The 17,823-nt window shown below is 47.2% G+C and overlaps 1 long non-coding RNA gene across 1 annotated transcript; it reads right to left on the reverse strand.

Annotated features, from left to right (window-relative positions):
• Nucleotides 1-2,904: 2,904 nt before the first annotated feature.
• On the reverse strand, nt 2,905-5,091 carry LOC141408317 (uncharacterized). Its single transcript, XR_012422025.1, has 2 exons — nt 4,338-5,091; nt 2,905-3,670 (listed from the first exon to the last, which is right to left on the reverse strand). It is a non-coding gene; the product is annotated as an uncharacterized lncRNA (long non-coding RNA).
• Nucleotides 5,092-17,823: the final 12,732 nt, after the last annotated feature.

The following is a 17,823-nucleotide window of genomic DNA, read 5'->3' on the forward strand; positions in this document are numbered from 1 at the left end:
AAATAAATTCCAAAACAAAGATAGTGTTCTGTACTATGTGTTCACATTGAACTTTCCTATAAAAATTGGTGTGGATGTTTCCCACTTATTGGAAATCACATGACTAGTTTAAGCCAAAACGTGGAATATTAATTCTGTCTTCAGATCACCTTTGCATATTTATGATTGATCTGTTCTGTTGTTCTGGAAGCTCTGAAAGCCACTCTGTCTTACCCTAGCTGGTGCCACGGTTGTGAGAATTCAGGGAAACGAGGTGTCTGCCGGTTTCAGTATTTTAGATCTCAAGCTGCCTCTTTTCTGCATCATAGACCAGTCTTAAAGAAAGACACAGTGTGACTTGTAGTGGATTATATCAGTTTTATTTTCTGTGGCTGAATCGTCACTCTACCTTGTGAATTAATGTTATTTTTCAGATCGTCTTCATAACACAGGGAGGTTCTCCAGTGTTGAGTGCAGGTTCAGTGAAAGCACTAACACTGTTACTACGGACTTCAACAGACTTGTTTTCCGAGGTGATAACCCTGGAGTCAGGCATTCAGTGTCCGCCCATCACTTCACTTGGTTCCGAGTACTCGGTCCCCTCCTGCTCTCCTTCCCCTGCACCCTTACTTCTGTCTTACCTTCTTTTTGACTCATAGGCCCTCGGCAGATGGTGTGTTGGGGGCAGGTGTCTGCTGTGAATCTTCGATAACCTTGAGAGAGAACTTTTTCTTTGGAGCAAGACCCCTCTCAATAAACTTTCAGTAGCCCGAGTATCATCTGTCGTGTGAACTATTTGTGGAAAACGTTCAGCACTTTTCCTTGGATTTTGACCGATCTTTCTCCACCTGCCAGTTTCTTCTCAGTTTGCCATGTCTGTACCCTCAGCAACCCCGTTCCAGCCCTGGTTACGTGTGAAGTAATTGAAGCGGAGCTCTGCAGATGAGAGAGTGTGTGTCGCCCCCCGAGTTCCCTTCCTGGCCTCTGAGTGTGGGTTGTGTTTTGTTCTGAGGGACGACTCTGAGGCTCCTGGCCCCTGTTTTGGAGCACCCCACGCCAAAGTGGGTGTAAAATGAAAACTGGGTTTATGCTATATTATTATAATTCATAGAGCGGATGATAAAAATGCTTGAATCTGAGCAGCAGCTGAAAATGAGGACATGGTACCAGTTTGGATGTTGGACGACCTTCTTGAAAACACTTTCATCATACTTTAGAAACCGTGCGTGTGCTGTTTTCTATTTCATACTTAGAATCTGTACAGTGTGTGTTGTATGAATGTGTTGCATGAGTGTGTTGTGTTGTATGTGAGTTGCATGGGTTGTATGTGTGTTGTATGTGCATATTGTGTTGAGTTGCATTTATTGTATGTTTGAGTGTTGTGTGTTGTATGAGTGTGTTGTACGTGTATTTGTGAGTTGTATGTTTTGTATGTTGTATGTGTGTTGTGTGTTATATGAGTGTTGTGCATTGTACGTGTGTATGTGTATGTTGTATATGAGTTGCATGTATTGTGTGTATGTTGTGTGAGTGTTGTGTGTTGTATGAGTGTGTTGTACGTGTGTTTGTGAGTTGCATGTGTTGTGTGTTGTGTAAGTGTTGTGTGTTGTGAGTGCATTGTACATGTATTTGTGTTGAGTTGCATGTATTGTGTATGTTGTATGTGTTGAATGTTGTGTAGTGTGTTGTATGTGCATGTTGTGTTGTGCGTGAGTTACATTTCTTGTATGTGTTGTTTGAGTGTATTGTATGTGTATGTTGTGAGTATGTGAATGTTGCGTTGATTTGCGTGTGTCATGTATGTTGTACGTGCATGTTGTGTTGAACGTGAGTTGCATGTTTTGTACGTGAGCTGTATGAGTATGTTGTATGTGTATGTTGTGAGTTGTATGTATTGTGTGCATGTTGTGTGAGTGTTGTGTGTGCATGTTGTGTTGTGAGTTGTGTGTGTTGTGTGTTATATGAGTGTTGTGTGTCGTATGAGTGTGTTGCATGTGCATGTTGTGTGTGAGTTGTGTGTTGTGTGTGCTGTATGAGTGCATTGTACGTGCGTGTTGTGTTGTATGTGACTTACGTGTGCTGTATGTGTGTATGAGTGTGTTGTACGTACATGTTGTGTTGTGCGTTGCATGTATTGGTTATGTGTTGCCTGAGTGTTAAAAATGCATATTGTGTTGTGAGTTGCATGTATTGGGCATGTGTTGTATAGGTTGTGTGTGTTTGTGTGCATTGTGTGTTGTCAGTGTTGTATAAGCGCATTGTACATGCGTGTTGTGTTGTTTGTTAGTTGCATGTTTTCAGTGTGTGCCGTGTGAGAGGCGGGGCATCCACATGACTGCTCCTCAGCGAGTCCTGCCTTGCAGCCCCTTCCGAGCTTGTATCCTCCGGAGCAGCCTAGAAGCAGCAGCATGTTTGCCTCTGCCCCTCCCCAGGAGGCCTCCGCCAGGTCCTGCGCTCAGCGCGTCGCTAGGCAGCCTCTCTTGTCTCTTTTGTCTCTCTCATCGTCCTCCTGCGCCTCCTCCTTCTCGGGACCTGCATCCTTCCTCTGTGCTCCCTGGGAAGCCACACCTGGGACGTGGGAGTTCAGGCTCTCCCCTAAGCCGTTTGCTCCTCTCTGAAGAGCGCCCCCCTTGACTGGCCGTGAGCAGCTGGAGTGGATTGCAGGGAAGGGAGGTGGGTGTTCCTGTAGAGACGCCAGGGTCTTACCTGGGGAGAATGGAGCCTGTGCTGGGCAGGCCGCCCTCCTGAGGAAGGGGATGGGGTGGGAGGAGCCTCTCGTGGATAAGGGGCCCCCCTCCTGCCCTCCTTCCCTCTACCCCAGTCTGTTGTGAGGGAGGGCGGGGCCCTAGGTGATTTCTATACAGATCTTCAATTATCCAGGCTGTGAATCAAATACTTCTGTTTTTAAGATCAGAGGAAATCTCCTTTTGTTTGTCTGCATTTTATTTTATTTTATTTTATTTTATTTTATTTTATTTTACTTTTTTTGAGAAAGTGTTGCCCAGGCTGGACTGCGGTGGCGCGATCTCGGCTCCCTGCAACCTCCACCTCCCGGGTTCAAGCGATTCTCCTGCCTCAGTCTCCTAAGTAGCTGGGATTACAGGTGCCCGCCACCACATCAGGGTAATTTTTGCATTTTTAGTAGAGATGGGGTTTCACCATGTTGGCCAGGCTGGTCTCGAACTCCTGACCTTAAGTGATCCACCCACCACGGCCTTCCAAGGGGTTGGGATTACAGGCATGAGCCACCGCGCCCTGTCCGTCTGCCTCTTAGTTAGAACCTGTATATTTAATGTTTTAAATTTCACTTTTCCGGGTCAGAACAGTCGTGTTTCTTTTTCGTAGTGTTGCTATGAATGTCCTTTACGATTAGGAGACTGGGCTGGGTGCCCAATGGAGAGTGGTATCACTGGGTCAAGGTCACCATCTGCCCCAGCAGGGTCCAGAGTGTTTAGAGTCTTTCCTGGGCGTAGACACCCTTTTGTCTGACGTTCAGATAAAACCAATCACCATATTCAGTTAATCAAAGAGGTCAGAGCTGGGAACGGTTAGTGCACATCCACCTCTCCCGAGAGTGTTCACGCCCCTTCCACGCGGGGCTAGGCTGCTGCTGAGCGTGGTTCTACTGGCTGTGGGTGTGGCCTCTTTCCTCAACCACAGCCATCGCAGGCCTGCCACAGTTTTGATTCTTCTAGAAGAGAATAGGCAACACAAGAGAAACAAGATATGTTACATTTGAAACCTTTAAAAATTATTTCCTCAAACATTGTGTATATGTTTTGCCCATACCTAATATGATAGCAATGTAGAAAAGATTAAAATGAAAAAAAAATTTCCCCCATATTAAGTCTTTGAAAGGCATCCAACTTAGTTTTCATACAATTCTTCTCTCCTTGGAGTCATACTTTATTGGTTTCAGTAATGTGTGACAAGTGCACCGGCATACACAGATTTAGGAGCAAACAGCTGCTTCATGATTATAGTTCAGCTCGCGGGGCCCAGCTGTGGGAGTGCAGCCTGCGCCTGCCTGTGCGCCAATAGGGCTGGTCACCTTGAGCATCTGGGAGTGTCTGGGTAAGTGAGGTCTGGGCAAGGCAGCATCCACACACCTGCGTAGTTCTCACTTTGTCCACGTTATCCAGCAATGCCACAAAATTATCAAGTAAATGTTCTCCAAGCGCATATTCAATTAGTGTTTGGAAAGTGCATAGGTAGCTCATACAGCACCTTCAGGAGGAGCTAGGAGCCCAGGAATGAGAGCAGGTGTGAGGCCTGTACTCTCCTTGCATAGATAAAATATGCATGTGCATATCTGAGGCCAGAAAGTTAGATTGGGGCCAGAATGTGGAAGTCCTTACCTGTCGGATACGAGGGAGCCACTGAGGGTTTCGGAGAGAATCGCCTCTGATGTGCGGCACGCCGTGGAGCCGGAGGGACAGAGCAGGCTCATGCAGGGCACTCGCCGTGGCGAGAGGAGGACAGAAGGCAGCCAGTGAGCTGAGCGATTCGGTGCCTGGGTCAGGAGGGGAAGAGGGAGTGCAGGAAGGTGGAAGAAGCTGCGAGTCTGCACCCTGAGGTCGGCGTTGCGCTCTGCTGGAAATCAGAAGCAAGTGTGGATCTGACTCGGAGATACTTACAGACACCACTGCAAGCTGCGAGTCTGGAAATACAGGAGGAGGCTTGGGGAAAATCTGGAGCAAGGTGCATTTGGGAGCCTCTTAGGTAGAAGGGCAGGTCAAGTAGCCAGAGTGTGAGGCGTGCATGTCTGGAGAGAGGAGGCCAAAGGAAAGCCCACATTTGGAAATGGAGGCAGGGTTGGAAGACCCAGAAAAAGCCCTGCTTAGAGTCCAGAGAAGAGCTGGATGGCGCAGTTCACTAAAGTCCAGAGCCGAGAGTTTCCAGGAGAAAGTCCCAAGTGTTGTTGAAAACCAGGGGGCAGGACTCCAGTTGGAGCCTGTGAGGGGAGCCTGGCGGCCCTGATCCCTGAGAGCAGCCAGAGCCTGGGAGTCTCGCAGAAGTGGGTGGGAAGTGCAGGGAGCAGGTGGAGATGGTCCTTCAAGGCCTGGTGCTTCACACGGGCAGCCAGCCGTGGACCAAGACACAGCTGGAGAGGGGCCTGAACCCAGAGCGTCGCCAGGTGAAGCAGGGAGCCGGGAAGGGCAAAGGTATCCGGAAGAAAGCGGGCAGGCATGGAGCCAGGTCCCCAGGGAGGCTGCAGTCTTCTTTCTCTGTTCATGGACTGGTTGTTGGTTATTTTGAGTTCTCAAAGTCATCCACTCGGTGCGGTCCAGAGAAAGTTCCCAGGGGTCTCAAGGCCGGAGCAGGCCTTGTGCTTTTCCGAACACGGTGCGTGTTGACTCAGGGTTACCGTCAATGGCTAATTCTAGCGTGTCTTTTGTTGAAGTCTGCAGAAGAGCCTCAACCAGCACCAGCTTTTGAAGAACTTAGAAAACTTGTGTTCTTCTGATTCTGGATTCTTGCCTGAAATGCCTCGTATATTTTTGGCTTAGGTGTTCTTAGCACTTGTGTTACGGCATTTGGAGCTCTGTATTTTTGTGATGTGCTAGCTGTGAGGATGTTTAAAATTAGATTCCTAGAAATCAGGAGATTCCTGATTATAGATTCCTATAATCTAATTATAGGAGCTCTCGGCCACGCTTCATGGGTTATGTTTTGACCCCTCATAGTGGATCCCGTTGCGGTGGCTCTTCTTAGTATTTGTGGAACACCTGACTCGTGATGCTAGGAGAATGTGATTTGTTTTCTTTGTAAGTCTAAAGTCTAATGACCTTGTAGAGTCTTTATACCCATCTCTTATAAATCAGCTTTAATATACTTGAAAATATCCTCATTGTGCCCTTGAAAAGCAGGTGCACATTTTAAAAGTCATCCTTTTAAAATCCTTTTCTGCAGCCTGTGCCCTTTGTCTGTTTTGTTTCCTTCACTGCAACATCATGAAACAGGGACAAGGACTAGAATCTCTGTTTCATACACAGAGCTGAACTGTGCTGAGTGACCTGCTATGCTGACGTCTGTTTCTGTCGTGAGAGGGAACGCAGGCCTCTTGACTTTTCCTTTTGTACATTTTCAAAAAGAATATTTTTTCCTCTCTTGAGTCCATTCCATTGTGGGATTCACTCCTAAGACTGTTTCTTTGCCTTCCATTTTGACAAGTATGATTTAGTTTCTGAGATTGAGGAAAGGGCAGTGAAAAGGCCTGGGAAAGAGAAAGCAGGAAGAGAAGGAATTATCTCATGATTTTAGTCAGAAGGAAATCACTCAGACAGAAACGCTATTACAAGTGGGTCAGATCCCAGGAAGTGGGATTGAATAAGTGACATGGTATCACACAACTCTGTTTTACATTCTTGCTGTTGCCAGGGGTAACGAAAAGAACGAGTATAATCATTCCGAGTTCAAATATATATCTTTGCTGACTCTGACTATAATTAGCAGAATTGGTTCAGTTCAAGTTTGAGAATACCTTTACAGAAGAGGGCCTTCGTGCCCGTGTGCCTATTTCTATGTATATGTTCACACGTATTGGAGTATAAATGTGTGTGTGCTGTGTGTGAGACCTCATTATTTGAAACAAGAAATGTGCAGTAGAGCTTAATAATTACGAGAAGGTACATTTGGGGGATAAACCACTTTGTTTAGAATTGAGTAATGGGGTCTTTGAGGGGTGTATATATGTATGTGTGTTTGCATTTATGTGTATGAAAGTTTGTATTGCATGTATATGTGTTGTGCATGTATGTGTGCCTTTGTGTGTGATGTATATGTGCATGCATGTGTATATGTGTGCATGTGTATTTGTGTTGCATGTATGTGTGTGCATGTGTTACATGTTTAGGCACGACTGCACACATGTGCAAGTAGGCATGCACGGATGCTCGTGTGTGTATAGTTATACATGTATATTTGTGCATGTTATGTCTACGCATTTACATATGTATGTGTGTCAGAATGTGTATGTATATGCATGTGTGTTTGAGTGTTGTGCGTATGCTTGTGCGTGTTTGTTTGAGTGTTGTGTGTATGTTTGTGCGTGTGTGTTTGAGTGTTGTGTGTATGTGTATGCATGTGTTTTGTGTTGGTATTATGTGATTATGTGAATGTGTGTGCATGTGTGAATGTATGTATTACATGTAGGTGTGCGTGTTCACGTGTATGTGTGTGTGTGATGTGTCTGTGCATGCATGCATGTGCACATTTGATTTGTGAATCCTCTCTGGGAGGGGCATGTTCCTGGAGACAGTGCATGGGATCCTCCGCTGTCCTCTCAGGGAGAGAGACATTGTGAAATTCGAGCCATTAGGTAAACATGCCTGATGTTCTATAAAATATATATTTATACCCCTGGGGTTAAATATATGTTAAATGGGTGCAAAGGTGTTATATTGCATTAAAAGTCATCTTAGTACTTCCTGGTTAAAGGGTTTGTGAATGATTTCCTGTACATGGGACATAATACACCACACAGAATTACAGCGGGTCAATGGTATTTGCCAGGAGGTCTGGCTTACGATTGGTATTTCTAGTTGCAGACATGCAGGTTGAGCTTTGCTGGACTTAGAGAAGGGTCATTGACTCTGCCCACTGAATGATACCAGCCTCTCTGCTGCTTCCTTGTTCTGCCGGCTTCATCCAGAGCTGGGAGCGCTGCTCTCAGACGCATTGTACTTTTCTCTCCATAAAAATCTGCAGCATTTGTTAGCAAATGCTGCAGTAGCAGACTGAGTGGCAGGTCCAGGGGCAGGTCCAGTGGCAGGTCCAGGGGCAGGTCCAGCGGCAGGTCCAGTGTCAGGTCCAGTGTCAGGTCCAGCGGCAGGTCCAGCCAACTTTCCACCTGGCCCATGTGAAAATGTACCCTCTCCCTTCCATTTTTTAAAGCAGTAGTTATTAGTAAAGCCTACTGCCATTTCTCCTTGAGCTCCTCATAGTGGATGGTAAGCATTTGCTTTATTAAAGCAAAGTTCCATGCTCTTTGTGCTAAGTCTCCTCTGCCTTTCTGTGAGAGGCTAGAATTGGGATCGACCCTCAGCTCTGCCAGAGCCTTGGTTCCTGTCTCAGTTCTGGAATCTACTCTGTGCTTGTTGCCTTCCATCCACCGACAGCCGTCTGTCTTCCTGTCCCTCCTTCAACACGGAGTCCAGCAGTGTGCACACAAGTGAGCCTGTGTGGATGCTGGTTTTGTAGGATCTTATCGGGACCTTAGTCATCTTTTCACTAGGAAACCAGACACTGCAAAGGACTTACAGAAAAGCCCAAAGAAGCCGTATCAATAGAATCATAGAGACAGAATTCTATAACCATAGGAAATGGCATTGATTATCATGAAATGTGCATTTATGTGAGGCATAGTAAAACATCACATTTCTTACTGGGTAAGAGCTTGGAAAAAAGATTATGAAAGTATAACTGACTCTACTCTTGTATCGTGGAACATGGTAAAATGATGCAAGGTATTGTATAGAATGGAACAAACAGATTAGAATTATATAGAGTAGCGCAGAATAGAACAAATAGTATAATGTTATATAGGGTAGCATAGAATAGAAGAAACATTGTAACATTATGTAGTATAGTATACAATAGGACAAATAGTATGACATGGTCTAGAATAGAACAAGTGGGATAGTATTGTAGAGTATACAGTTGAACTAATGACGTAGTATTGCATAGCATAATGCAGTCTAGATTAGAACACGCAGCCTAGTATTAATATTAAGTAGTATGGTGTGGAATAGTAGAGTCGCATGGCACAGAACAGAGAGGATAGTGTTCTGTAGCACTGACGCAGGAGTTTTGCTCTTTAGCTCAGCTGGGTCCAGGTTCTTGTCTCATGACCAGGAAGAAACAGGCACGGGGGCATCGAAGAGTGAGTGCAGCGGAACTTATTAAGCTAAAAGTTAAGCTCTCGGCGAAAAGAGGGGTCCTGAGAGCAGGTTGCTGGTTGCCCCCTTCCCAGTTGACTACAAGGGCTTTTATATAGAAGCTGATGGGGCTAGGCTCCCTGTCTAAGGAGCAAATTTCTGGTGGTTCCACCCCATTCCCCCGTGTGCATGGGGACCCTTAGTCTGCTGTGAGCATGTTTAGACGAGACCCCCGTGCAAGTCCCCCTATCTGCACAAAACATGGGCTGGAGGCTCTCTGGGACCCTTCCCTTACTATCTGCCTAAAGGAAGCTGGCTAACTGCTTTCCGTATAGAAGAAAATAGAATAGAATAGAACACATAGTACAGTATTTTACAGTATAGAATGAAGCTGTAGTATTCTATCGTAGAGAATGGAATAGTATAGAATAGAACAAACAGATCGTACTAGTGTAGTATAGAATAGTAGCCTCAGGCAGCACGGAGCAGTGTTGTGCTCCCTATGTACAGAGTGTAACCACCAGGAGAGCGTTCTTCAGTGGGGCGCCACTGGCCCTTCATATTTCTTTGGTTCTGCGGAAATGAGGAGAGGGAATTAAGAGAGGGGGAGGAGGTTGGCTTTCTTACTTTTAAGGCGCTCCTTACTTCTTGGGGATCATTTGATGCTCCCCTTTGGTAGTATTCTGTGAAGCAGTCTCTGTACTCTGTGTGGGGTGAAATGTGGGGCAGTCTGTGGACTCTGTAGGGTGAAATGTGGAGAAGTCTGTGGACTCTGTAGGGTGAAGTGTGGGGCAGTCTGTGGACTCTGTAGGGTGAAATGTGGGGCAGTCTGTGGACTCTGTAGGGTGAAATGTGGGGCAGCCTGTGGACTCTGTAGGGTGAAATGTGGGGCAGTCTGTGGACTCTGTGTAGGGTGAAATGTGGGGCAGTCTGTGGACTCTGTGTAGGGTGAAATGTGGAGCAGTCTGTGGACTCTGTAGTGTGAAATGTGGAGCAGTCTGTGGACTCTGTAGGGTGAAATGTGGAGCAGTCTGTGGACTCTGTGTAAGGTGAAACATGAAGCAGTTGAGAAAGGATGAAGTCAGAAGTAGCTCAGCAGAGATGCACCAACTCTTACCTGGGAGACTGTGGAGCAGTCTGTGGACTCTGTGTAGGGTGAAATGAGGTGTTTTATGTAAATAGTTGTCTCATACCTGGCACATGGCAGAGCCTCCGTGGATCTTGCCATCATGAACCCTCTGATAACTTCTCTACAGTGCCCTCCACACTATGAATACCATACATTGTGGGAAGTCCAGGCCTTTTCAAAGGCTGGGTTTCATTTTAACAAAATTGGAATGCCCTGCATATTTGGAATGGCCAGATCATCCTGCACTTTTGACTTCCCCTGTCCAGCTGGGTACACCTCCCTGCGTGCTGCCAACGTTTACGGTGGAATTCCCTGATGCCACTATCCTCACTGCCTGCACCTGAATCTGCTGTGGGGTCATTTCCTTATTGGACTTGTCTGGGGACCTCTTGAGGGGTGGATGGGTCAGGACTGGGTTATCTGGGGAAGGTGTTCACAGCATTCCTGTTTGCAGTCTGTGTCCCTGTTGGAAGAGATGCTTTTAGCACATCGGTTAATCCAGACGTGATTAGCAAGGGGTGTCTCTCCCAGGTAAGAGTTGGTGCATCTCTGCTGAGCTACTTCTGACTTCATCCTTTTTCAAGTCTGTTACAAAGAGAACTTTGGTTTCTCAAGGTTTAAGAATTAATGTCAAAGAGCAATTTAGTGTTCTTTTCGAGTCGCCAGCCTTGCTGTGAATGATTCGTGAGTCCTTGATGGTCAGGGCCACAGCACAATTGGTGAGCCGTCTGTTCCCCACCCTGGTGGATACTTTCTCACCCAAAAAAATGTATTCTGTTAACATGTCTCAATTAGAATATTTTAGTAGGAGACAGAATTATGGCTCTTGTTTTAATTTGTAATAGATGATGACTGTAGCAGGGTCAAGGTTGAGACTTGCAGTGTAGCTCAAGGAAAACATTGATTAGGAACACCCAAAATATATCACCAGCTTTGTTGTTGCAGCTCCAAGGGACTAGGAATGCATACATATATTTTTCTTTTGTTATTATTTATTATTTTTATTTTTGAGACAGAGTCTTGCTCTGTCACCCAGGCTGGATTGCAGTGGCATAATCTCATTTCACTGTAACCTCTGCTTCCAGGGTTCAAGAGAATCTTGTGTCTCAGCCTCCCGAGTAGCTGGGATTACAGGTGCCTGCCACCATGCCCAGCTAATTTTTGTATTTTTAGTAGAGACAGGGGTCTCACCGTGTTGGCCAGGCTGGTCTTGAACTCCTGACCTCAAGTGATCTGCCAACCTTGGCCTCCCAAAGTGCTGGCATTACAGGCATGAGCCACTGTGCCTGGCCGCCATGACCATTTGAAATGTGGCACTGAATATCTGCCTTTTTTTTTTTTTAAGAAGTGCAGATGTTACACCTCACACCTCTATTCTGGGGCTGGCCTGGGCTGGCCTGGGCTGGCCAGCAGGGTTCCCAGGCTCGAGGCCATGTCTGAAGTGTTGTTGGACAATGTGGATCTGTGACCCTTGGTCTTTGGGGACGTGGGGCACCCCGAGACATCCACAGTCTTGCGAGGGTTTATGGCTCTGTGTGTGGCTGCTGTGAGGCAGCTTTGGGCGGGGAGGAAGGAGAGCAGAACCCATCTGTCCTGGTGCGGAAAATGCCCAAGAAAGTAAAGAAATGATACAAAAAAATCATCATCTGCCCTGGTGCCATTTCTGTTAAAAAAAAAGAAAAAAGAAAAATTCACTCTGAATGTGGTTCTGTGCTTGAGGAGGATAGAAAATACCTGGAAAGATGCACAAAGTGTTCTTATGGGGCCAGCGCCGGGAAGTGGGATGGGAGGCTTGGGAGTGTGTGGAAAGGAGGACGCGGCGTATTTTATTCTAGTCTATTTGGTAGAGCGAGTGACGAAAGTGAAGTTTGAGTGATCCGAGCAGCTCGGCCTGGCCATGGGTAGATCCCAGCCATGGGTAGATCCCAGCGTGTCCCGCCTCCCGCCTCCAGCTGCAGCTCTATTTCTCAGTCACAGATGAGACAGGTGGCCTGAGGCTGTGGGCGGAGGAGGGGCAGCGCGGTGTCCCCAGCACGTGACTGTCCAGGCTGCTCTTGGGCCAGCCTGAGAGAAGGGGCGGAGGAGAGCTGGGAGGGTGCACAGTGCGTCCCCCTTCCCCGCCCTGGGACTGAGGTGAGCACAGGCTGCTGTCAGGATGGAGGAAGATGCCCTCAGGACGGAGGAAGAGGCCGGTGGAGTTTGGTCAGCAGCCAGTGTGGTCTTTCCCACAGGGGATACGCAGTGCGCCAACTCGCAGGAAAAAACTCTGCTTTAGTTTTTAAATTTTGCTCATTCTGTTTATCGTGCTGGTCATGGTAAGATTTGGATATTGTTGGTAGGAATCAGTGTCAATTGCATACAGTTGACTCTTGTCCAACACAAGCTTGAGCTTTGCGGGTCAACTTATAGGTGGATTTTTTCAACCAAACTCAGGGAGAAAATACAGTGTTCTGCTACGTGAAACGCATGTCGGAGGGCTGATTCTTTGTACACGCAGAAAATACAGTGTTCCTGCCATGTGAAACGCGTGTCGGAGGGCCGACTCTTTGTACACGCAGGTTCGGCAGGTCCACCTGTGCGGCTTGAATGTGCCTGGATTTGGTGTCCATGGGGTCCTGGAACCGACTTTCTGAGTCCAGCGAGGCTGGCCCCGGGATCGACTCCTTGAGGACAGCGAGGCTGGCCCCGGGACCGGCTCCCTGAGGACAGCGAGGCTGTTTCTAGTAGCAGGTGGTTTATTTTGTGTTTTCCCCCTGGCTCTACACCCCATTCTCAGAGACACGGCTGTCACAGGGGGACCAGCTGGGGCAGGGGAAGAGTGGAGGGCACCTGGTAGAAGTGGCCATGGACTCTCGTAGGAACGATAACCGTGGCACCTACTGTAGATGAAGATGTTGTTGGTCTGCACTCTTCTCGTGTTGGTCTGGGGCATGCAGTGGCCGTGGGCTGGTGTGGTCCACAGCCCCGGTCTGGGGCATGCAGTGGCTTTGGGCTGGTGTGGTCCACAGCCCCGGGCTCCGTGGTCCCTGACCCTGAAATCCCATCCGGTGCTGTGTCACCTTGGGCCAGCTGTCTCCTGAGGGGAAGGGAACAGGAAACAGCCCTCCCCGCATGGCCTCCCCAGTACCACCCACCCCCAGGACCTCCAGTGTTGACCCTGCTGGGGGTTCCTCTCTGCTGGGGGGGACCTTGTCCCAACAAGAGGACTCCATGGGCTGCAGGAGGTGTCGAGCTATTTTCTCTCCTGGAACTGGGTTGCTGGCAGCTCCCAGATGCAGGAGGAAAGGCTCAGAAGTGCCTTCATAATAAGGAGTTGTTGACTTGAACTTTGGACAGCAAACACTGCTTACATTTCCTTTTCTGTTTTGATGCGTTAATGGTGTGTGGCAACACCGTGACACACGGGGATGCGGGTGATGGGTGACCCCCCCGCAAGGGGGCCATGCACATGTTTGATAATAAGAAGGCATGCTTCTCTTACTGCAAATAAAACTTTTAATGGTTTTCTGCCAGAAAGACCCTGTCCTTTATGTAGGATACATAGAGGATCATTTGGCAAAGGATTGGGGATTTGGGGTTAAACTAAAAACAAATTAATTTCATTGTATAGCACTCTGAACCCATTTGAGTTAATTATTCATTGAGAATTTGAATAGCACACACTGTTCTGACTTCCCATTTCCCCCTAATGAACGGCATTTGCTGTAACATGACAAAACCCTGAGTCTTAGAATTACTGGGTAATGTGGAAAAAGTCAAAGTTGGTTCTCTGTTGTTTTGCTTTAAGGAAATTATATTATTTTGCAGCCACTTAGTTTTCTCCTTTCCAATACGAAAAATTGCTTTCTTACTACCTGAAAATTCGTGAAGGTCAAGGGGACACAGGCTGCAGTGCATTAAAAGCCACCATCAAATGTGGACGTGGACCGAGTTTTCCCCTGTTCTCTCCCACCATCAAATGTGGATGTGGACTCAGTTTCCCCCGGTCTCGCCCATCATCAAATGTGGACGTTGACCCAGTTTCCCCGTGTTCTCGCCCATCATCAAATGTGGACCTGGACCCAGCTTCGCCCGTTCTCTCCCACCATCAAATGTGGATGTGGACCCAGCTTCCCCCTGTTCTGGCTAACCATCAAATGTGGACTTGGACAGACTTTCCCTCTGTTCTTGCCCACCATCAAATGTGGACACGGATTCAGTTTCCCTCTGTTCTTGTCCACCATCAAATATAGATGTGGACCTAGTTACCTTCTGTTCTCACCCACCATCAAATGTGGATGTGGACCCAATTTCCTTCTGTTTTCGCACACCATCAAATGTGGACATGGACTCAGTTTCCCTCTGTTCGTGCCTACCTTGCCACCATGGCTCATTTCATAATCACTCAGGAAAGGAAGAAACATTATTTTTAATAGGCATGAAGGCAGTTATTTTTAACCTAAGAAGCAGGACATAATTCCAGCAATGGAAATGACCAGCTGAGTGGGTCTGTGTGAGGTTTGGAAGAAAAAAAGGATTTTACCTTCCCCTCTCTGTGTGTGCCCACCTCCCCCAGTTGAGAGTCACAGATTTAATTACTTTAATTTTGAGCTTAAAATTATTTGACAGCCTAACAAAAACTACTACAGTCCTATAAAATTCTGCTGTGTGTTTGGTTTTTCAGTTGCTTTTCTGAATATGGTAAAGGAATGCATTATGAGTTGTTATTTTAGTAATTGCAGTAAAAATTAATGTATGTTATAACCAAGTGTTATAAAGTTAATTTAGTACCAAAGTAAAGCTAAAGCTGCATTGATTTCCCACTGTACTTGTGCATAACAACGGCTCCATGAGGCAGGCGCTGTGACCCTGTAGTCTGGTGGGAGCAGGTGCCACCTGGCTGGTGTGGTCGCTGCCTGTCCCCTCTTGCTGCCAGGCAGCTTTGTAGTTTCCAGGCTATGCGGGAGTTGAGGCGGGTGGTCAGTAAGTGACGGTGGGGAGTTGGGTGGTGCAGGTTGGCGTGGGGTGGAAGGAGAAGTGGAGAGCCTGGGGAAGGCTGGACAGCAGCTCCGGTACCTGCACAGGGGGGCAGGGTGCGGCGGCACCGGGCAGTGAGTAGCTCCTGGAAACAACCCTTGAGGTTTTTATAGACGAGTCTGTGTTCAGCTCTGCACCCCTTTCCTGCTGAGTCCAGGTGGAGGGTGGAGGCGTCGAGCGCTTGTTTCTCCAGGTGAGGGCCCATCGGACACAGCCAGTGTTACCTGGAGTCCCCTCGCGTGGGAACGTGCCCCTGCTCTTTTCAGAACAAAACAAATCTTAGTTAAACTTGACACATCGACTTTCCAGAAGGTGTTTAAGTCTGTATGCCTGTTAAGTCACCTAACTTTAAAGAGTAATGATACAATATGCTTCTTTTTAGGGGAGAAAACCTAACTGATTTAAAAGATAAAATCAGAGGTTGGGGTCGCAGCATTTTGGAGGCGACTTGGTTTATGTCCTAGTGGGCAGTAGTGTTTCCTCAACTGTTGTGTTTGCTCTATTATTACATTACAGAGGTGACACTTGAAACATAGGGAAATGGAAGGCAAAACAGCCCCCCCCCATTCAGAGATAAACGTTATCAACATATTCATGCACTTCCTTCTGCTGTTTTTGCTCTTCACTTTTGATTTTAAGATCACGTTCATAGGATGGATATGTAATTGTTTATGGTGACTTTAAAAGCACCTTTCTTGCTAAAAAGAGTATTTTTTTCAGTCTGGAAAATTTAGACAACATGTTTTGTTTAAAAATTAATTATAATACCACCGTGAAGTCATCAATGTTTTTATACATTTTCTTGGTCTCTTTATGGACTTAATATATACAATTTAACAAATTGGAAATAACGTAATTTTATGCATAAAATGTTTCTTGGCATTAGAGATGGAGCAGAGAGGAGGCAAAGGGCCTCCCGCTGGCTGAGGTCCTCCCAGGGTGTGACCAGCAGCCTCCCAAGTTTAGGGTCTGCACAGAGTAAGATTTCTAAATCGCCTTACACCACAGGCCCTGCAGCCATGCGCCCCTTTGATAAGGGAGTGTACTCTGATAGATTTTTCAAGATAAGAGTTTGCTGGATCTGAGGCTGTTTCAGCTGCTTCTGGAGATGGCAGCTCTGGGACGTTTGTGCCAGCTCTCCCTCAAGACCCCACGGATGCCACATCCTCCTCTTTTGGAACCTAGTGTTGTAGAGGAGAAGTCTGAAGCCAGTTTGATTTTTGCTTCATGGTAGGAAACTGATGTTTTCAGGCTTTTCCCCTTTATTTCCATAATGAAGATGATGTCCCACCTCATCCAGAGGTGTTTTTGTTACCTTGTCGGGAATGCCCAGCCCTTATGTGCCCCTTCAGGTTCTCAGTCCCTTTCTCAACTTCCTCGCAATCCTCCCCATCTCATCCATCTTCACTGTAATTCCGTTATTTTTTTCATTTTTGTGCTCACTTTTCCATGCGACTTTTGTTCTTGTTTCACAGATGCCCGTGCCAAACTTTATGTCTGAGGCTTGGGGGCCGTGTTTTATTCTGTTTGCCTCTGCATCTACTTCTGACAAGTGGGGTTGGAGGTTGCCCCCCAGGTGCTGTTTCGGCTGGACCTGCCCGGACTCTGTGGATTGGGGGCGTCAGGCAGAGCCCATGTGGCTCTATGGTGGGCCGTGTTGCTGAACCGTACGTCTGAGGTTTGGGGGCCGTGTTTCATTCTGTCTGCCTCTGCATGTGCTTTTGAGAAGTGGGGGTGGGGGTTGCCCCCTGGGTGTTCCAGCTGCACCTGCCCAGACTCCCTGAAGTGGGAACATCGGGCAGATCCTGTGTGGCTCTACGGTGGGCTCTGGTGCTGACAGAGCAAGAAGCCGCACTCCCAGGACGTGCTTGCAGCTGTTGGCAGGTCTGGGATTGTGACAGGATGATTTCCTTCTCTAAAATACATCTCAAGTGTTATCCACAGGGTTGGCTGTAGGCTTTCAACAGTTTCACTCTTCTTAGTGACCAGGAGACAATTCCCTAAACAGAGTTGCGGTCAGGGTTTAATTAGGAATTTCTGCGAGAGGCTGGCGGGACAGCTCCCTCTGCAAGCCTCCTGCAGCCTCCCTGTCCCCACTCTTGGGCCCAGCCACCTGCGTTGGTCTGTGGAGGCTGCACATTCTCTGTTCTCCTAAGGGGCTCCCGGACTTCGGGGCAGCCTTGGTAAGCTGATATGTAACTCCCAGTCTCTTCTCTCTTTAAGTAAGTAGGTTCATGGAATCCTGATCTTCTAAGTTGTTTCATCTTTGTAAAACAGCCACAGTTTCCTAAGCCACCTTGTGTCTGAATGTGAATCACTTGTTATTTTTCACTGCAGAATGAACAGAACTGGAATCATAAGATTTAGAGGGTGATGAAAAGACAGAGCTTAGCATATTCCATTTTTTCACCTTTTCCTTACACTTTTTCCTTAAATGCAACCCTCGTATGTCTGTGAAGTTCTTCCCAATTCCGTAGCGTCACTCCATCCTCGAGTGGAACATTTGTGAACAGTAACAAGTATTGATGTGTACACCTCTGCAACCCAGCAGGAATTAATGCTTTTTATTTATGAATGGATGGTCATCGGATGGCCAGAGGGATTCCCTGTGAATTGCGGGGGTCCTCAGGCCTGCTTTTGAGTGACATGCACATGGCGAGTGCTAGGGAATCTCAGTCTCTGTGATTCGAGTAGTGACATCGTTTACGCAAGGCAGGTGGACGACTGTTTGAGCTTGGCATGCTCCTGGGTGGCACAGCACAGCTGACATGGAGTGGGGCAAGCGCTTGTTCCACGAGTTTCTGTGTTTTTGTTGTTGTT

This window comes from Macaca fascicularis, chromosome 13 (genome assembly GCF_037993035.2).
Source record: "Macaca fascicularis isolate 582-1 chromosome 13, T2T-MFA8v1.1".
Taxonomy (NCBI): domain Eukaryota; kingdom Metazoa; phylum Chordata; class Mammalia; order Primates; family Cercopithecidae; genus Macaca; species Macaca fascicularis.